This window comes from Protopterus annectens, chromosome 17.part0 (assembly GCF_019279795.1).
Source record: "Protopterus annectens isolate FY-2018-M chromosome 17.part0, PAN1.0, whole genome shotgun sequence".
NCBI classification, from domain to species: Eukaryota; Metazoa; Chordata; order Ceratodontiformes; family Protopteridae; genus Protopterus; species Protopterus annectens.
Genome location: NC_056751.1, coordinates 803,415,731 through 803,438,677, shown reverse-complemented (window position 1 = coordinate 803,438,677; position 22,947 = coordinate 803,415,731). Strand labels below are relative to the sequence as shown.

Genomic DNA, 22,947 nt, shown 5'->3' with positions numbered 1-22,947 from the left:
GCTGGAGAACTGTCACAGACAGTTGCTAGTTGTATCTTCACACAATTCCTGGCAGTAATATGCACCAAGGTAGATGAACACATACACTTTTCATTTATACCTATGGAATGGTGAATTGACATGCACCATTTCTATAACATTACAAACTTCTGCCATGTTCTGGATGCAATAGACTGTACCCACATCCCTATTAAGAACCCCATGCACTCAGAAGCAGAAAGATACATCAGTAGAAACAAGTGGTCATTCCTGAACTGCCAAATGATGTGCTTAGAAGATGGCAGCATAACAAACATCATTGTGACACACCCCGGGAGTGTCCATGATGCTATCATATGGAGCGAATCTGGTCTGAGGGCTGCATTCCAGCAAGGTGAAATATGTGAGGGACTACTACTTGCTAAGTACAGGAGCACAGCTAGGATGTAAGCAAAATATATTCCTGTCAACATTATTCATGATTACAACATATGTGTTCCCTCTCCCCACAACAGGTTGGTGTGGTTATCCACTCGAGCTGTGGCTAATGACCCCATACAGAGAACCTTTCAACCATAAAGAGAAGGACTACAATAGGGGGTATGCCACAACATGAAATATCACAGAGTGTGTCCTTGGTATAGTGAAACCGAGATTCAGATGCCTGGACACATACAAGGATGCACTGTAATACACACCTGAAAAGGAAGAACAGATGATTACTGTATGCACCATGATACACAATATGCCAACAGCACATGCAGGTCTTCCTGATGCAGGTCTGGGTTTACTATCTCAAGAACACCAGATGCCTGAAAATGACATTCTGCAGTTATCAGACTATAACCAGGAAAACACAGGGGGCAGAAGAAACAGACGTAGGTGATAGAGGATGTGACCACAAGTCCAAGCCCAAGCAACACAGCAGAGTCTGATACATACCTTCGAGTCATGACAAGCCACACATACAGAAGTGCAACCAATAAACATTGATGTTCTACTGTTGACCCACCAAAGCAGATTGTATCTATTGCCAATTGCCTGGTAGATATAGACACTGAGCTTCAGACATAACAACATGATTCTAACATGTAACAGTATGAACATATATAAATCTATCACAACACAGACCATCAGCTCAGACTACAAGTTACACTGGTATGTATATAAACTCATAGGGGAGTATGGGTGAATGGCAGACAGCAATGGACATACCTGTGTGAAACCGATTTCTATCTCTCTACTTTCAAATGATGCAAACAGGAAATTAAGTCAGAATACACTGCAGAACTGTTATTAATATCACAAGCATCATATAGCAAAGTAAAGTATGGATAAAATATCATGTACTAAATGGAGTCCCCTATGTTTAGTAAAAATGTCAGAGTCTCATAGCATCAGACTTCACAACAACCACAGACAGATGACATCATCAGTGGTCTGCACAGCAATCATCATCACCATGAGGTGGGACTGTCACTACAGGACATAGTGGATCAACTCTAAGCATTAGTCTAACACAGTCTAAGCTGCCCACACTGATGGCTTATGCCACAGTCCTGGCTGCCCCTACAATGTATGGAAACACTCACCCCATGTTGCCCAAAAGAGAAAGGAAACTGATGGGGGTAATGCCAGCATGTGGAGACACACTGTGAGAAGGATCAGGAGTGTGAGTTGACTGCCTGCACATGACTTCTGGGATCATACTGGATTGGCCAGCAGCAGATATGTATGCACATTGCAGCATAGACATCAATGCCAGATGGGCAAGGGTTGGTCTATTTAGAGGGGCCCTGCTTCTCCCATGTGGCACTCAGCTACACACATTCAGGACACACATAGCCCTGCTCATACTACAGCACTGCTGTGTCCTGTATCCTGGTGTCATGCTGCCATACAATGAACTGTGCCAGAGATTACATTCTTTCATACTGTGCAGCCAGTGCTGCCATGACCTCACCATGTCTGTGCTCCTGTCTTTCAAGCAGCACACCCAGCTGGTATGCAGTGATCCATGGCATGGGCAAGTGCATGAATGTCAGATCCAGGGCATCACTAGGAAATGTTCATTTGCCCAGAGGTGTAGGTGGACACCTTCTGACATGTGCACATGCACACTAGCTACATGCCTATATCTACTGTGCAGGGCAGTATCTCAGTGTTATGGGGATGTGTTAACATCACCAGCAGACTCAACATGAGGCTGTGATCCACAGTCCTGATCCTGTCCACCACCTGATGTCCCTACATTGTCAGAATGGCTAGATACATTTTTCTTCACATCTGAGGCTGCAGCCTCATTCACATGTCTGTCTCCATCTGGGCCAGACTGTATCACAAACTCTTTGCCCTGTGTGCTGGGGCTATGCAACCATATTAAGACACATCAGATCCCACATCAGGATCACTGGACAGGCTAATGGAGGATGAAGGCAGTGGACATGCTAAAAGAAGAGACAGATGACACAGGTCAGGTGAACATGCTTATTTCACGTTTGATATTATTACTGATATATGCCATATATATATATCACTACAGTGCTACAGATAATAATGACTTTCCAGATATAACTACAATGTTACAGATAATATTAACTTAACAGAAGGTCTTGTCCAGGTATGGCCCATGGAACCTACATACTAGGGAGTTGATAATTATGGTACATATGCAAACATACTTGACGTATATGAGAAATAAAAATATAACAACACCTGTCATGTCCTTGTGGGAATCTGGTGTCAAAGGCAAGGGCTGAAATGCAACTGTTCTAGGGAAACAAAGGCATAAACAAAGCATTATTCATCACACACTTGCAAGCATGTACCATTCTAACTGAGGTAAAACAACAGTAGGTAATATATGCACATACCAGTAAGTCATGGCTCAGATGCCGATGGTGGCTGTCCTATGCAGAGATAGAAGGACACAATATTAATGGAGGACAACAACAGGACTAATGGCCATGACATGTATGAAACTGAGGTAATATCATACCAATGACACCCTCCCAATGTGGTGAGCTTGTCTATCATAATGCGGATTCTGTAGTGGAAAATTACAGAGAAAGCAAACACAATCATGTGTGCATTAACTGGCATAGCTGCATAATAACATATACAACACAGCAACAGGATATAGTGATACTCATGTGACATACAGTATACCTATTGGCCAGATGTCCCTGTGTAGAAAAACAGTGACATTAATTTCATGCCACACAGTTATACTACACAGTGCTCCAGACTATGAACAAGGTGGGAAGCCATATCTTGTTCATCCGTAGGTGCACATGCATGGCTCATGTCCCAAGAAGATGCACCTGTAGTTTGCAATGTCCAGGGGAAATATCAATATATGCATATACACTACTGGCATGACAGAAGGCAAAGGCTATCACAGGTAATGGTCACAGTAACACTGTATGTAGACCCTTACCTCTCATGTTTTGCTGTTGTGCAGAAGTGGATTGACCTGTGCAAATGAATGCAGACAACATTACACACGTTGGATGTCTTGTTATGTAGGTACTGCAGTTTTATGGTAACATGTCATTAGACTTATGTTGATCATCATCACCATCTGTGGACTCATGTGCATAATGCAATTCTGCTGCTGCAGCCCAAAAATTGCAATACGCGAATATTCATGCAACAACGTTCTGTAATGAGGTACTCTGTGTGCATCAATGTTATGCAAAGTAACACATAAATGTGCAGCCTGGAACACCTGTTTTTATCCCACTCCTTGGATATGCAGCAATCCCCACTCACTGTATGCAGTGATGCAAGAAACTGTGCAATCTCATCAGGGGGTGTCAATGGTGGACCATGACTGGTGGCATCCTTCACCCTCTCATACCAGTATACCCTTTTGGCTGCATGAAGGATCATGTCAGAGCACCATCAGCAACAAGCCTCCTGGGATCTATTGTGTCCTCCCACAGCATTACTCATGTTGGTGATGTCGGTCCATACTTCATTCCTCCATACTGAATTTCCTGCCAATCCAAGGAGTCTCCATCCATGTTGCTGCAGGGCATCTATTATAATTTTGTTGTCCTGTGGTGAAAAATTGTCATCCTTAGGTCTGTTTGCCATCTGGAAGGCAGTTATATGCAGATAGTTAGATTAATGTGGGGGCCCACATATGGAGACAATTATTTAGTAGCTTATGCCAATTTACCCTCTTTGCATTCCTGCACAATGCCAAAATCTAGGAAATAATTCCTGTCTTATATACTACTGTGACATATAAAGCAACATATGTGATATGCAAACAATGTCTGAATACATAAAACTTGGAACAACAACATAACTTGTGATATCTGTACAGGCCATTTGTGGTATCTGCACCCATTACATTGGATGTCACACAGTGGAAGTCCAAAAACAAAGGCATTGTACCACATGATCCACATGCTTTGCATGCAGTTCACATTAACATACATGTAAAATACATCTGTTATTGTCAATAGCTGTAATGCACCTAGAGCCTTAACAGACAACCTGTGTAAAAAAGCAATCATATTAATGTGAACTGTTATACATGATTAGCTTAATGAATACTGAGCAGTGAATTCTATCTGCATTAGCAGAGAGTATCTGTACATTATCAATTGAATAACTTACAGAAAATGTCAGAAAGCCCCCATATCCACAAGCATACCACACACAGTACATGGTAAACTGACATAAACAGAGATCTAGTTTTATTGAAGCAATATTTCTAGTACATGTTTTAATAAGCATCAATGAATAAATATCAGTAAAAGCGACATGAATACATACTACCTAGTCAATGCTCCCAAGGAAAAGGAGTTCTATAAACCTATTCTGGATAATGTTGTTTCCTGGGTCGGTGACACAGGACCCCAAGATACCCTGAATACTGGGTTCATGACTAGAGATATTCAATCTGATAATCCCACATCATGGAATGGGGGCAGTGACTGTAACAGTGATATAAATAAATATAAAAGTGCTTTCATTTCTACATTTAATAGCTCAAGTAGGCAAATAAATGATGTCTTGGTGAAGAACGGGCAGGCATTGAAATATGACAGGGAGAGTAGGGGTAAACTTAGTGATGGACCAGTTATTATTTACTGGAGGGGTAATCATTTAAAGGATTTGTTTTAGAAAAATATTGGGTCTGTTGTAGATGGACAGATGAAGAAATGTGTTTTTTGTTCCTACTGTGTGCACATTTTGGAAATAGGTGAAATCAGAATTAATGGTTATAAATTTAAAACAGCTGGTAAGTTTACATATCATACAGAAAAAGTGGTGTATTGTGCTTTGTGTATGTCTTGCAGATGTTTCTATATTGGGAAAATAGAAAGAAAATTTAGGAGCCGTATTTATGTGCACCTATGGGATATTAACATTAAGAATGACACAAGTCTTCTGAATTTGAGAATCATATTTTAAATTTATTCTACATTAGAAGCCCTTAATGTCAGTGACAGAGGTGGGGCCTGGCCTCTACTACTTGACAAAAGGGAGTTGGTGTGGCAGCTTAGGCATAATGTGACACATTGGCCAGGTTTAAATGAACAGGCTTCTTTAATCAGTGTTTTAAAACTTAAAAGCTTTGGTGAGATGATTTGTTTTTTGGGGGGGGACTTGTTTTCTTTATATATATATATATATATATATATATATATATATATATATATATATATATATATATAAAATATATTTATATATTTTTATATATAACACTTGTTGTTTTAGATTTATATATATATATCTATATAAATATAGATGATGTTTATTCTTATACCTTGAAAGTATTATAAGGTTTTATATATATTTTTGCTTTTAAGGCTCTGTAAATGTGACCTACTATTCTTGATTTGCACAAAAAGGAAGTTGTGCTGTGTGAGTTTATCTGATGAAGTTTCCGCATGGTGAAGAGACAAAAGCGCTATATCTTTTGTGTTAATAAATTTTTGGTTCTACTTGGAAGAATAATTTTATGGCATGCAGTGTTTCGATTACCTGTTTACTGCAATTTGATGCTTATTGAAGCATTTCCATGGTCTGGTGTTTATTTCAAGAATTGATGAAATAAATCCTACAAATAAATATCTCACAATCCTCCCGATTGGAGGGTTGCAATAATACATCCATTCTGTGGCTCGCTCTCTGCCTCAAACAGCTGTTCCTGGAAAATAACTTTTGTATCTGTATCACTCACAGGTGCGCTTAGCCAACCACAGGCATAAGACAATCAAGTCCTGTTCTGTAGCACTGTTGTACAGACTGATATTTGCTCACTGACACAACAATAGTTCTCCATGTGCACTGCCATGGAAATGATGAAGGCTACCTGGCCACAGTCGAAGTGATGACCACCTTCACACTTCTCTACACATACACCTCTGCCTTCTCACTGCATGCTGGCTCAGGCTTGAATGCCTCTGCCTCCTCCACGTCTTCCTTTTGTGAAGACATGACTGTCTTCAATCCCAACATATCCTCTGATCTTTCTTTCTCTATAAACTGGTCTTCAGACTCCACACTCAAGCAAAACAATTCTTCTGATATGATTGTGTCTGCCATACTCTTTCCTGCTTCCACGAGTCACCACTGCACCCACATTGGAAACAAGAAGTGCCAGAAAAACCATGTCCCTGCTTAAAAATAGTAGGGGTTCTTTATTGATTATAACAGCTTATATACACTACGTACATTATATAAAATATATACAATATATACATTATTTACAATTGCTTACATCTAATATAACAACATTATATATCTGCATATATTTCAATTATACCCCCACCCTTTTTCCACAACTAAAAGCACATCTTTTTCAAAATTTCAGCTAATACCCATTTCCCATTATATTTTATGTCATTCATTCTTTCATTCCAAATGACCCAAAAAAATATAAAACAATTTTTTATCAATTTCTTTCACTTCCTTTGTTCTTTTGTTACCATAATATAAATATTTTATCATGTTCATGTTTATAGCTGTCACAATTTTAGAATCATTCAATACATTAATTTTATATATTTTTTCTTATAATTTTCTCACTCTTGTAAAATTTAAGAAAACATGTTCCATCATCTCAATCTCTCCACAATAGTTACGTGGGTCTTTATCAAATGTTCGCAGTTTTATAACTTCAAACATTAAAATATCAAATTTAAAGGTTTGAAGTTATAAAACTTCAAACATATGTAAAAAAAAAATCCAAAACTAATAGCTGTAGGCAGGGGGCTTGCCCCCACACCCCTCACTCTTTAAATATACCAACTCTGAGACTGCACTATAGTGCAGTAAAGGGAAGATTTCCCTTACTGCACTGTAGTACGGTCTGAAAGTTGGTATATTTAAAGAGCAGGGGGTGTTACTGCACTATAGTGTGGTCTCAGAGTTGGTATATTTAAAGAGCAGGGTATGGGGGTGCAGGGGGGGCTTGCCCCCCCTGCCTACACTAGTCAGGTAAGTTCCTTTTTTTATTATATGTTCGATGTTTGAAACTTCGAACATTTAAATTCAATTATTTAATGTTCAAAGTTTTCAAACTTCAAACATATAATATAGACCCTAGTAAAATACCCTCTCCTGAATCCTTTTATAGGGCATATTTGATTTAACAGGCAGTTTACTTATGTTTAACCTCCAAATAAAATCTTTGCATTCATACATTTTTTGCTCCATATAAGCCTTATTTTAAATGCATTTCTTTTTTTATTATCTAAGTTTTTCCAAGGATAAATATAATAACATTCCCTCATTACATTTTCATACCATTCCTTTCTGTTTTTTTCCATGCTTCCTATTTTCAATTTCCATAATATCTTATTTTGATATCCTTTAATCTCATTATTGACATTATTCTTTCACATTTTCCCATATTTTAACCTTTCTAAAACATCTAAAACTACAGGATTTAATTACCCTAACCCTCCTTTTTCTTTCTGAACACAATTCCTCTCCTCACAGGATTTAATCTTGATCCCAATATAAATGAAAATATAATCAATGACAATTCTTTTTCATTCTTATATTGGATCATGTATATACTTGCCAAATAGGCAATCTTACCTAACAGAAAATAGTTTATTAAATCAACCCTTTTCTTATATGATAATCTGGTTGACCTCCAAAATATACATGCCTCTTTCAGCTTTTGTATTAGCCTCTCCCATTGTGTTTCCTTCTTCATATTAACCCCAAATGTTATGCCTAGAATATTTACCTTTTTATCAATAAAGTGATATATTTCTAACTTACCCAAAAATCCAGTTATTTTACTTTTATCCTTACTGATGCTTAGACCAAGCATATTTAAATACTTACATAATTTCCCAATTCTTTGTTCCATCCATTTCTTATTAGTAATTAAACTGTATCATCTGCATAAGTAAGAATAACTGGGATATAAATGCCCTCTATTATCCTATACCTTGCCATTTTCAGTTCTTTTACTATTGTGTTTACAATCACATTCATAACTAATGCAAATAAAGTGATGCTTCCTGGATAACCTTGCCTTAACACATTCTCTAGCCTTATTTCTTTCATTAACCATCCATTTAATAATATTTTACTAATGTTAGTCTCATATACTAGTCATAACTTTTATTATTTTGTTACTTACATTATGATCTCTTAATATACTCCACATTTCCTCATATTGTATTCTATCAAATGCTTTGTTTACATCTCCAACCAATACTTTAGTTTCTACTTTTTTATGTATAATGTCATCTATAACCTCTCTTAACCCATAATAAATCCTAACTTCCTTTCCCTTTCTTTTCTATAAATAAATCATACATTCCACCAGTCTATCCACACCTTTTCCTAGTCTTTTCCCCATTATTGTCATAAATATTTTATAATCTGTATTGTTTAATACTATTTGTCTCCAATTCCTAATGTCATCCTTCTTCCCCTTCTTCCATATACATTTCATGGCCCCTCATATATATCTCTTTTTCATTTATTCCTTTTTTAACCATTCATTCAAAACTCCTACAAAGTATACTTTTTGCTAATTGTTCATATAATAATACATATGATATTCAATTTCATCTAATCCTGTAGCTTTCTCCATATCCAAGTCTTTTAAGATTTCATCAACCTCTCCTGTATTTATATTTTTTCCATAATCTCATTCTCTTCTTTACTTAACTTGTTTGCCTCCAATATTTGCCCCTCTTTTATCTCTGTCTTCTTAAATGTATTTTTATATACTGCTGTATGGGTCTACATCACACCATCAAATCACAAATAAGCAAACATCTCTTTGACAAACATCTGTTCAGTGAACATACTAATCATCAAGTTTTCAGTGAAAAGTTTTCTAGGGCAAACTGATGGTAGTCCACCTTAGTGACCATAAACAAAAGCATAGAACTTAGCACCTATGCAGGTGGGGGCTATGCCCCCCTAACTAAATATACCAACTCCAAGATCATACTACAGTGGGGAAAAGGTTAATTTCCAGATGGTGGCCAACCATTGGTTTGTCCTAGGAAACTTTTCACTGAAAACTTAGTTTCATGATTACTATGTTTGCTGAATAGGTGTTTGATAAAGAAGCATTCAGTTATTTGTGAATCGATGTTGTGATACAGTCCCACTGCTCTATTACCTCAAATATTTTTCTGAGTGTTCACTTTTTCTCCTTCAGTGGTTTCCAATTCTCTTATTAGCCTCTCATTTTCTCTCACCATTTTATTCAAATATGAAGCTACTTCTTCTTTTTTCCCTAGTAAAAAGTACAATTGTTTATATAATTTATTCTTAATCTTCTGTTGATTCATTTCATAGATTTCCTTCTTTCCATAAAAGTTTTTATTATCTCTTTATATTTCTCTGAATATTGTCTGACTTAACAACCTATATTTTTGCTTCTCTTTCTCTTTTCATTGCTTGATATTCTCGAAAACACTTTTTATACTTCCTTTTAAAACTTAAGCACCAGTCAGTCCAATTATTATAAAATATTCTTGTTTCTACATGATCTTCTCATAATCAATCAATTTTGTTTCTCTGTTCTTCATCTAAATCATTTCCATTTAATCTTTTAATACTTTTACCTATCCTGACATATTTTTCCTTTTCTTTTACTTTCCATATGGTCAAATGGTTGGAGAAACTTGTTTCCTTTGTTCCTTTTTTATAAGTTTCAAACTATCAGATATTATAAAATAACCAATCTCTGTTTAAATCTCATTTGTTGTATATGTCCAGTATACATTATCCCATAAATATATATATATATATATATATATATATATATATATATATAAAACTTCCACTTTTCATTATTTCATAATCTGTTTTAACATCATTCCCTTCTTTCTTTCTTTTCTTCAAACCACAAATAAAATCTCCTACCAATATTATTTCCATATTCACTCCTACATAATTTGAGATGTTTTTGAACATTTCCTCTCTTTCTTTTTAGTGACGCATGCATATATTGCAATAATTCTATATACATCATTTTATATCTTATATCTAACTCTACTAAAGTATAATCTAAGACATTAACTGTTTTATTACATAACACAATAATCCCTGAACATGTATATTTTCCCATGTTTCATAAATGTTCCTAGCTCATACATTTTCCATATGCAGTCTTTGATCTTCCATTAAGATTCTTGTATCCTCTAGGGTAATTACATGCATATCAAGTAGCATACACCATTCCAATACACCTATCCTTTTATTAACATTTTTTATACTATTAACGTTTATTGATAAGCCTCTCAGGTTCTTCCCAATTTATTATATTTTCATCTTATCACTTATCTTTCTTTTTATTTTCTTTCATAATCACACTTTTACATTTTCTTTTCCTATCTTTCACCCTTTTCCTTATTGAAATTTTAGCCCTTACTATTTTCCAGTTACCGTCTTCCTTTTCACTTGCTTCTAGTACTAATTCCTCACTTCCTTATTTTCATTTTCTTTATACTTTATGTTTTTATTTCTTCTTGTATGATATTTTGTTTCATGTTCATGCTTTACATGTTTTGCTTCATCGTATACATATTCCTGTGTCTGCTCTTTTGGCTCAACATGTAAGTGCTCATCACAACAAATTCAGTTATGTCTCATTTTTCCACATTATTTGCAGATCAAGTCAAATTTCTTTGCTTCATGTCCCACTTTTCCACAAACAAAACATCTTCTCATCACAATTACTTATTAAATGATCACTCTTTCCACACAAAAAAACAAGTTTTTCACTGTCCTTTATATCTAACATAACCTCCATTTCCTTCAACAGCTATTATTCTTGGAATATGTACAATATTATATTTTCCATCATCAAATAATCCCACAATCCCACCCTTCCAGTCCATAAACCTCTAGCATCATATACATTTTCATAATGTACAACACTTCTTTGTATGAAGTTTTTAGACAGTCTTTCATTGCTTCCTTATCCACTTCCATTCAAAATTGTACCGTAATTCTCTTTTTAGTCTGTCTCTCTCTCTATTAAAGTCTGCACCACATATGAGTTCCATGGGCTACAGTGTTTCTTTTTTCAAACCTCTCTAAGAAATGTTCCATATATTGCCCATTCTCAAATATAATGCCACAAACTGTTTCTCTATTAAGATGAATAAAGGCTCTTACCTCATTAGGTGATATTCCCAAGGCTGCAGTAATTGTGTCCCAAACCTTATATTGTTCAAGTTCTTTTTCTTCCAAGTTGCTGAGATGTACAACAAACTTCCTTTTCACAACCTCTCTTCCTCCCTCTCCCTCTCTTATTTGCTTCTTGCCTTCTTTCAGTATCATTGCATATTATTTTTTGCCTTCTATAGTTGCTCTCACATCCTCCTCCTCCTGAATTCTTTCCATAATGTCTCCCCAGGATGCCACCACTTTACTTTCTGGTTCACTCTGATTATAATCATTTCTTTAAGATAATCATCCAACAACCCTCCTGACTGGAGGGTTGTAACAACACAATTTTGTGTTGCAACCTCTGACTCAAAGAGATCATGCTGGACTAGATCCTCTGCATCTTCTGTACATCCTTCCAACATCTTTGGCTGCTTTTAAAAGGGTCAACTACCTCTTCTAATACTTCTGACAAACCGTTATCTTTTCTGAATGCCTCCTTAACTTCTGACTCCTTCTCCAACACAAATTATACCTCTGCTGACCAACAATCAGTATTCAACACCTCAGCCCCCCCCCCCCCCCCGAAAACAGGCTGCTAGCCTAGTGGAACTAACCTGGTCAACAAAGGATAAATTAAAAAAAATAATTAGAGCCTTACAATCTGATATTCACAGACATATATGTGATTGTACCTTGTACTTCTGTGTCATTTAATGGATGTTACATTTGTTGTTCACATTTGGTGCAGTATCACACTTAGTCCCACTAAACAAAAACATGGTGAGAACAATCATCCATCTCTGAGCTACATGTCAGATCATAACTCTTATTAACACATATGCTGTGTAATACATCCATGTAATTTGTTTTCTTGTTTTCACACAGACAACAGGGTAAAGGCAGCACGCATATACAATGGTGCTCCTGTTGGTAAGTTTACATATAGGTCAACCTGGCACATTTGTAACATTGTTGCTGGCAGTTGATTCTTTCATTCTTATTTTGTCATGTGGCATGGCTATCCATGTATCAGTGAGGTTATGGACACTGCTCAGGGAGATAACGACATATTGATGCCATGTGCACCTGCACCCATGTGCAGACTGTAGAGGTGATAGCATTTGTTTTTAGTCTGAGGGTACTGTTAGGCTTTCTAAATGCATTGCACATATTATCACACTGACAGGAGAGGCTTAGTAACACCATGCATAGAACATTCAGTGATCTACCTCATCCAAGGCAGAACATCTGCTTACAGTGGATTGTCATTCGCAGATACAGATAACCAACCACAGGCATAAGACAATCAAATCATATTCTATAGGACCATTGTACAGATTGACATTTGCTCACTGACATGACAATAGTTATCCATGTGCACTGCCATGCAAATGATGAATGCTACCTTAGAAGTGATGAATAAGCAGTGCTGTGCTAGTTACTTATAAAAGTAATAAGTTACTATTACTTGCTACTTTTCAGTGAAAGTAATATATTAGTATTACTTACCCCTCACCAACCAAGCGACTAAGCAGCTCACCCTACTATTCAGGCATAACCAAAGGGCAACTTCAGGTGCACTCTCCAGTCCAGCTGGTGAATCTGGGTATCGTGAGGCAATGTTACCACTGACTCATGTACACAGACAGCCCTCTCCTCCTACCACAAAACACTAACATATGCGAGAGATGCAATTATACAGCCAAACTGGAAGCTAAGCTTTCTCCACCCAAGACTGGAACAGACAGTCAAGAGGAGAAGGTTAACACTTGCACCACAACTCCATCCGCACACAGACCTACTAAAACAGCACTGGCAAAAAATACACATCAATACACAAAAATCATACTCGGAGGCTCTAAATAAAAACCTGCAAAAGCATCAGAGACCTCCAAAGCAGACACCTTGACAACCTGCACTTCCCGTCACAAACCAGACAACACATACACAAAATCAGTGTGCCACACAATCACAGCCCTTAAGGTGAAATAACATACCTAACACACTAGTCATAGGTGACTTTATAGTCAGGCACACTGACATCCCACTCACTAGGCTGGACAAGCAGAAGGTTACTGTTAGCTGCCTGTCAGGAGCCAGAATTCGCCACATAACACAAGCACTCAGGTCACTCCAGAACAAGTACAAATATGACTCTGTCATTGTTCTTGTTGGTGTGAATGACCTGAGACGTACCTCCCTGGACTACACGAAAAGAGACATGGAAGAGCTCTCTGATCATGTAGCCCAGGCTGGTATGACCCTGACCCTGCATAGCATCCTACCCTCACCAAGAATGATACCTCAGTATAAAGAAAAAAATGATAAATTTCAACAATTGGCTAAGCTTCTGGTGTCATTCAAAGGGGATCCATTGTCTGTCAGCCTGGGATGACATGCTCAACAAGCCACATTGCTTTGCAAGAGACAGCTTGCACCTGTAACCCCTAGGCTTTTAAATACTGGCCAAGGCTTTTGCTGCCCCCATAGTGCCTTTTTTAGGCAAGGCTCAAAAGTCAAACCCACCTCTGTAAACAGCACAATTAACAAAAAACTGAGGGTTATGCTATTCAACGCCAGGAGTTTAAATCTCAAAATGCACGTGCTCGAAGCACTCCTCAGTATGGAGAACTTGACATCTTGTGCAGTAACTGAAACCTGGTTCAAGGCTCCAGAGTGCACCCCAGCACTACCAGGCTACAACTCATACCACATGTCTCAGCCACATAACATGGACCGAAACACAAAAGGAGGGGGTGTATCCATATTCATTAAGGATACCTACACCTCCAGGTTAGTGGCGCAGCATGATACCTCTGAGATCATCCATATGCAATTAACATCGGGCAAATCTGCAATGCAAATTGTGGCCTGCTACAGATCACCCTCCAGGACACAGGACCACCGCTCCACCTTTCTGGAGACACTGGAAAACATGAAGGTCCTATCAAACACCCTGATATTGGGTGATTTCAATTACCCTACCATTCCTTGGGAAAACTACTCAAGTAGAAATTCCCAGGCCCAGCGCTTCCTGGAATTCATCAACTCAAATGCCCTGGATCAGCTGGTAAACTCCCCTACCAGAGGTGAAAACATATTGGACCTGGTCATCACCAACATGGGCGGCAGGTGTTCCACACCGGAGGTCAACCCATCACTGGTTAGATCAGACCATAAACAAATCACTCTGGATGTCCACACCCCCCCCCCCCCCACACCACCCCCAACTAAGGAAACCACAGTAAAAAAACTTTTCTAAAGCAAACTTCACCTTACAGAGGTGGTAAGTTTCACAGCCCCCACACTAAAGGTTAATGCTGCCCAAGATGCAGAAACCTTTACAAATGCACCTACAAGGATTCATGGATTGTGCCATTCCTAGAAAAACCAAGACTCACTCCTCTAAGAGAAGGAAACCAGTTTGGTGGACCCCTGCAATAAACAGGCTATACAATAGAAAGAGGGAACTAGTTCAGAAAAAAAGCAAATCCCAAGAAGGAAAGACATCCCTGATCAGTATCAGTAAGAAACTGAGGTCTCTCATGAAATCATCCAAGGCTAACTTCCAAAGAAAAATAGCCAAGGATTCAAAAGATAACCACAAAGCCTTCTATAGCTATGTTAAGAATCTAAGTGGCAACTCACAGATATGCACTGAACTAGTGCAAAATAGCACAAAATATACTGAACCTACTGATATTGCCAACATCCTGGCAGATAGCTTCACTGCAAACTTCACACACCTCTCACCTCCATAAGGGCCCACAACAATACCGGAAAAGTGTAGTGCCCCAAAAATCACAGACGCACAGGTTAAAACAGCCCTTTCAAAAGCCAAAAACACAACGTCAGTGGGACCAGATGGTGTCCCAGGCTGTGTCTTGCATGAACTACAGAGCGAAATAACCCCCCACCTAAACATGCTGTTCAACCTCAGCCTCTCCACAGGCTACGTGCCCATAGAATGATGCACAACAATGGTTATTCCTCTCCACAAAGGAGGGTCCACAACTGACCCTGGTAACTATCGCCTCATAAACCTGACTAGTCTGGTCTGCAAGGCTATGGAGCGCATCATCATGGAACTCATTAACAAAGACATTGGGAACCTCCAAACACTTGACCTGACCCAGTTCGGCTTTGCTAAGGGAAGATCATGCCTACTAAACCTAAACTAAAACAGTCACCAAGGCCATAGATGAGGGAAAGGTGGTTCACACAGCCTATCTTGACCTTGCCAAGGCTTTCAACACCATTCTCCACTTGGGTATTACAGAAAAATGCACCAGCCTGAACATAAATCTCTATGCCACGAGATGGGTTGCCAACTGGCTTACAGACAGAACTAACACAGTAAGAATAGCGGGCTCCAGGTCCGACTCTAAACCAGTCACAAGTGGTGCCCTGCAAGGCTTGGTCCTGGGACCCCTACTGTTTGGCATATACTTCTCAGAAGTACAGGCAAACACAGGAGGACTATGGCTAACCAAGTTTGCCGATGACTGCAAACTGGGAGCCATAATTGACTCTCTGGCTGACACAGACATCCTCCAAAAGGGCCTTACTGAGATGGACACCTAGTGTCAAAGTCATGGCCTCAAGCTAAATGCCAAAAAATGCATAGTCATCCCATTTGGGAAAAACAAAACACCCACAAATTACCACAAAGGTGGCAGCCCCCTTAATACAGAAGAGGTAATAAGAGATCTGGGGACCCAGGTAGATAGTAATCTCTCCTTTGACAATCATATTGCCAAAGTAGTTAGGAAATCCTTCTATGTGGCCCATCTAATTACTAAAGGGTTTGCATCTAGAAATAAAAAGGTTATAGTGCCCCTCTACTCATCACTCATTAGACCCATCATAGAGTACAATGCCCCATTTGGGATGTACCTCACAAGTCACTTCTAACAGCAGGAAAGACCACAAAAGTACCTCACCAAGAGGATTAATGGTCTCAAACATATGTCCTATGCAGCCCAACTGAAAAAACTCCGGCTGTACTCAGTGGCATATCGCTTACTCAGAGGTGATCTCTGCCTGACTTACAAAGCCATATCCAACTCAGAATTGATGGACATGCTCCACCTAAAGAAATCTAAGTCACTGCGAACCATGTGCTCTAGTGAGCTAAACCTCACCACAACAATAAACAGAACATGCTGGAGGGATAGATTCCTGTCACAGAGACTCCCTATGCTTTGGAACAAAATTCCAAATTACATCAGGCAGAGCCCCTCACTAACACTCTTCAAGAGAAACCTTGACGAGTGGGTGGGTAACAGAAAATACACCCCTGGGATCACTTCATTGACTCTGCTTGACAGAGGATCAGTTAATTAATCAATGGGGCGGTGAAAACTGACACACTCTGGCTAGGCTTATAAATGCCCTCGGGCAGATAGCCTAGTACCTACCTATGAACTTATGAACCTATGAACTTATTACTTTTCTAAAAAGTAATATATTACTATTATTGGTTACTAACTAAAGTAATGTGTTACTTTTGCATAAGCATAGTTTATCAATTATAATATTGAGATTTACTCATACAATTAAGCACATGCATTCAAGTATACTATTAAAGCTGTATACACAATATTACAATGATGATGAATAGCATTTAACAGTTGAAAAACTCCAGCACATTAGTCTTTTTAGCTGGGTAGCACAGTGGTGAAGTGGTTAGTATTGTCACCTTACAGTAAGAGGTTCTTCAGTATGATTCTTGGCTGGGGTGCCTTCTGTGCAAAGTCTGCATGTTCTCCCGGTGATCATGTGGGTTTCCTCCAGGTGCTTCAGTTTTCTCCCACATTCCCAAGACATGCTGGATTGGACATTCTAAATTGGCCCTAGGTGTGAGTGTGCCTTCTGAGGAAGGTTGGGTGCTGGGCTGGCAACTTGAGACTGTAAAACTCTACTGCCACTTGTTCTGCAGACCAATGATCTGCCATGGTAACCCCTAACTGGAGCAGCTGAAAAGAGGAGAAGAAGAAGACTTTTCTTCATAGCTAGAGTCACAAATAATAATTAAACCAAACCATACACAGCCAGCAGCTCAAGACCTATAGTCACATTGCTATTTTTCTGCTGTGTTAAACATTCTCTAGTGTTTCCCACTGAAACTAGGGTAGCTGGTAGCTGTAGCATAGTACAGATCCAGGTCTGCTGCTTCTGGAACTGTTTGTAGTGGTTTGTTTGTTCTAAACATGTTTTCTAGGCCATCTTGGATTGGAAGGGGCCTATCTGCACTTTTGTGAGAGAATTGTGTTAATTGGGTCCTGACTGGTACAAGTAGACTGGTCTAGAGCTTGGAATAAGCATCCTTATTGGTCCTTTTGAATTTTGTTAGACTTTTTTTTCACATTTTAGCTTCTGGTATTTAGACCCTACATCTGAGCAGGTTTGTGCTTCTTTGTACTGAGCTTAACTGAGGTGGGCTACCAGCCACAACTCTGAGCTGAGATACCAGATGACTAGAAGCTCCTGAGCTTCCAAAAAAAAAAACATAAGTTGCCCTTTTTATTGCTTATCTATACTATTTATTACACATTTTTATTGCCTGCCACCTACTTTTATACTGTATTTATTTACTGTGTACTAAACTACACTGTTATACTGCAATTGCCTGCTACACTATGCCTGTAAAATCACATTGTATGGCTGTTTTCACCATTTAGCAAGTTTTTTGTTGTTTCCACTGTTTGTCAAGTATTTACTGATATTTTTTCACTGTTTTAACCTCACAATTGTGTGCCAAAGCTGGAGACTTAAATTTAACAAATTTTCCCTTAAAACCCAGACAGAAATATCCATTCACTGAGCTCCTCCGTGATCTGAAAAGCCACCCCTACTCACGACAGTCTTCAACCTAGCATTATGGGACAGTTGGACTACCCTTGTTTCTCCTGCCAGCCTTGTTGACTTGGGTCTCTTGAGGCAGTGTAGCAATTGCCTCATGTAAACAGACAATCCTCTACTAATAACACAATCTAGTACAGAGTGTGAGAGATGTATTTACACCAAGAATCAATAATCCATGCTCTCACTCAAAACAGTAACATGGAGAAGATTGTCAACTCACCCACCACTACATATTCACATAGTACCACTACTAATACACATACTACTACTCATACAGAAAGTACAGATCAAACACGTAAATCCACATACATGGGGGTTCTCTCAAAAAACTTACCAAAACACCAGAAACCTCCAAAACACATGTCTGCTACAGCTAACACAATCTCCACAGCATCCATGACACATAGCAATGGGTTCCTATCATGGCATCAAAAAGTGAAAATATCGAATGGCCTAAAGGCCAAAAATGCCGGACCTCGATATGCTTTTTGTGAGATTGCAGTACAGTGAAGATCGGAATATTTGCCCTTTCCTCATTGTAGTGCAATCTTGGAGTTGGTATATATATTCAGTGGGGGATGTGGGGGGTGCAGCCCCTCCCCACAATAGCGAGTTCAAGGTCCGGCATTTTTGGCCTTTAGGTCATTCAATATTATGTTTGTTTGATGTTCTGATATAGACCCCATAGCAATACCAGTGTCTCATCCACCAAGCCCATAAGGTGAAACACTCAAAAAACAAGTTTTATGTCATTGGAGACTCAGTAGTGAGACACACAGATGTCCCACACACCAGGTTAGACAAGGAGAAAGTTATGGTCAGCTGCCTGTCTGGTGCCAGGATTCGCCAAATCATGCATGCTCTCAGGTCTCTCAGCAACAAGTACTGTTATGACTCTGTCATAATTCATGTTGGTGTGAATGACCTGAGATGTACCTTACAGGACTATATGAAGAGAGACATAATTGAGCTCTCTGTATGTGTCCCAGGCAGGTATGTCACTAACCTTGAACAGCATACTACCCTCACCTAGAATGATGCCACAGTATAAACAACAAATTATTGATTTCATTAATTGGCTTAGTTTTTGGTGTCATTCCAAGGGGATTCAGTTCCTGTCTGCCTGGGAAGCCATGGTTGACAAAGCTCCCTGCTTTGCCAGAGACTGCACCTGGCACCCCTAGGCTTTCAGCTGCTGGCAAAGGCTTTTGCCTCCCTCATAGTGCCTTTTTGAGGCAAGGTCTCAAAAACAACATTACCAACATGAAATTAACCAATCAGGACAAAATAAGGGTCATACTGCTAAATGCTAGGAGCTTAAATAAAAAACAACACTCCCTGGAAGCACTTCTAGCACTAGAAGATGTAGATGTCTGTGCAGTCACAGAAACTTGGTTTAAGGCCTGGAGAACACCCTGCTCCTGCAAGGCTACAATGGTTTCCACACCATTAGACCACAAAATGAATGCTAAAAACAAAGGAGGTGGTGTTTCAATCTATATTAGAGATAAATTCACCTCCCATCTAGTTAGACTGGACAACTTCATGGAGTTACTCCAGGTCCAGGTTACAGTGGGTAAGACCCCCATTCAAGTCCTAGCCAGTTACATATCCCCCTACATGGGCCATGACACCCACAAAGCCTACTTAACCAAACTGGAGACAATCCAAATTTTACTTAACATGCTGGTTATAGGGGATTTCAATTATCCCACCATCAACTGGGAAACCTACTCTAGCCCGTACTCACTAGTGTAAAAGTGTCTTGACTTTGTGAATTCCAATGCCCTGCAGCAAATTGTGTATACCCCAACAAGAGGAACAAACATTCTAAATCTGGTCCTCACCAACATGTCAAACAGGTGCACTGCTGCAACTGTCGGACACTCATTAGTTAAAACTGACCACAAATCAGTCACCTTCAAACTGTCACTAACAGCAGAACTCACAAAGGGTGAAATCAGACTAAAAAACTTCACCATGGCAAACTATACCCTCCTAGGTGAAGTTATAAATGCATTCCAAGCCCCACCCCAAGCTGAAAGGGGTAACTACACCAAAGCTTTCACTAAAGCCCTGTAAAATCACATGCATAAGTGTATAAAATTTTTTGTACCAGATACAATCAAAGCCAGAGCACAAGTAAAATAAAGCTGCCATGGTGGATTTCCAGCATCAACAAACTCTACAATAAATGCAAAAGGTCACTGTCCAAGAAAAATACAAGGACCCAACAATGGAAAAGCACCCTCTTTAGCCTTAACAGGCAAATAAGACAACTTGTCAAATCCTCCAAGGGCTCCTTTGAGAGACACCTAGCAAGTACTGCCAAGGATAACCCTAAAACCTTTTACAGCTATGTATGTAATATAAAGGGTAGGCTCCAAGCATGTACAGAACTAGTGGCCAGTGGTATCACACACACTGACCCCACAGAGATAGAGAACTTGCTAGTGAATAGGGCTGGCAAAGATTTCACTCCCTTATCCCCTCCTAACTTACAACAAACCCTCCCTCAAAGTCCACCCCCCACCTTACATACCTGCAGAGCAGGTGCTCAAAGTCCTGTCCAAGGCAAAGAACATAGCCTCTATGGGACCAGATGACATCCCAGGCTATCTTCTAAACAGGCTAAAACATGAACCAGCATCACCCTGTTCAATCATAGCCTAACCACAGGCTTTGTTCCTGTGAAATGGAGAACAGCTACAGTTATTCCCCTCCACAAAGGTGGCCTAGCAACAGACTCGGGGAATTACAGACCCATAAGCCTGACTAGCCTCATCTGTAAGGCCATGGAACATATCATTATAGACCTCATAAATAAAGACATAGGTAACCTCCAAACACTGTATCCTACACAGTTCGGCTTCGTGAAGGGCATATCCTGCCAGTTAAACCTGGTGGATTTCTTTGAAAGTGTGATCAAGGCCATTGATGAGGGCAAATCTATGCACATAGCATGCCTTAACTTGGCAAAGGCTTTTGACAAAATCCCACATTCACGCATTACCAATAAACTTAACAAACTGAATGTAAACCCCTTCATTGTAAGATGGGTTGCCAGATGGCTCACAAACTGTACGCACATTATCAAAGTGGGTGACTCCACATCAAGCAGCAGTCCTGTTACCAGAGGGGTGCTACAGGGTCAGTGCTGGCTCCCTTATATTTGGCATATACTTCTCAGACGTTCAGGTCAAAACTAAAGGGTTCTAGCTGACCAAGTTTGCTGACAACTGCAAACTAGGTGCAATTATTGAATTCCCAAATGATGTCAGTATACTCCAGGAGGGTCTCACACATACCAATGAATGGTGTATTAGTCACTGTCGCAAATCAAATGCAGAGAAATGCATCATCATTCCCTTCTGCACAAACAATGTTTCTTCACACTATCAAAGCAACAACAATACCCTAAGTACCCATGACGTGGTAAGGGACCTGGGATCACCGGTTGACTTCAACCTTAACTTTGACCACCACATGTCCAGCATTCTAAAGAAAGCTTTCCACTTAGCTCACTTAATTAGTAAAGGTATTGCCTCAAGGGCAAAAGAAGTTATAACCCCCATATACTCAGCACTTATCTGGCCCATAATAGAGTATAACACCCCATTCGGTATGTAACGTATTAAGCACCTGCAATTAGGCAGACCTCAGAGTTTCTAACAAAGAAGATCAATGGCCTCCAGCATGTGCCTTACATGGACTGACTAAAGTCCCTGTCACTATATTCTGTATCATTTGGACTTCTTAGAGAAGACTTATGCCTGGCCTTCAGACCAAGCCAAGACCTAAACCTAATGAACTTACTGTATATCCATAAAGCAAATGGGTCTAAGGCTTCCCATTCCAGGGACTTAAATATGGCCTGTGACTTAAATAGGGCATGCTGGAGGGACAAATTTATCTCCCAGTGGCTGCCATATCTTTGGAACAGGCTACCAGTTCATGTAAAATAGAGCACCTCTATGAGACTGTTTAAGAGGAACTTGGACGAGTGGATGGGCCACCTTAAATTCTTACTGGAGATAACACCCACGACCCTCCCGGACTTGAGCAATCATCACTAAATGCAATCTTGGGCATTGATTAGTACTTTAATGTTATTACATTGAGTTGAAATGGCTAGGCTTAAAATGACCTCCAGGTCGATATCCTAGTAATCTCCTATGATCCTATGAAAAACCTATTACATTTTGTCTACTTTCAGCAACTAAAAATCAAAACCTGAAAATAATTTTAAATAGAACATCAAAAATTGTCAAGACAAAGGTTGGTTGATCATAGATCTACTCGAAGAGTTCTGCTTGGTGCACTGGGTTGGGGTGTCAGGTGGTAAGCTAATTAGTGGTGAGTTTAATTCCAGTTGATGGCAGTATGGAGAACCAATGATGTTTATTATATGGCAAGGTAAGGATATAATCTCTATCAGGCTAGAATTGTTCCAGTGTTAGGGGTGTTATAGTAGAT

The 22,947-nt window shown here is 39.3% G+C and overlaps 1 protein-coding gene across 1 annotated transcript in view; it reads left to right on the top strand.

Moving 5' to 3' along the window:
• Positions 1 to 22,947, top strand: part of LOC122791531 (vomeronasal type-2 receptor 26-like) — a 192,012-nt gene that overhangs the window by 142,364 nt on the left and 26,701 nt on the right. The window lies entirely within an intron of this gene.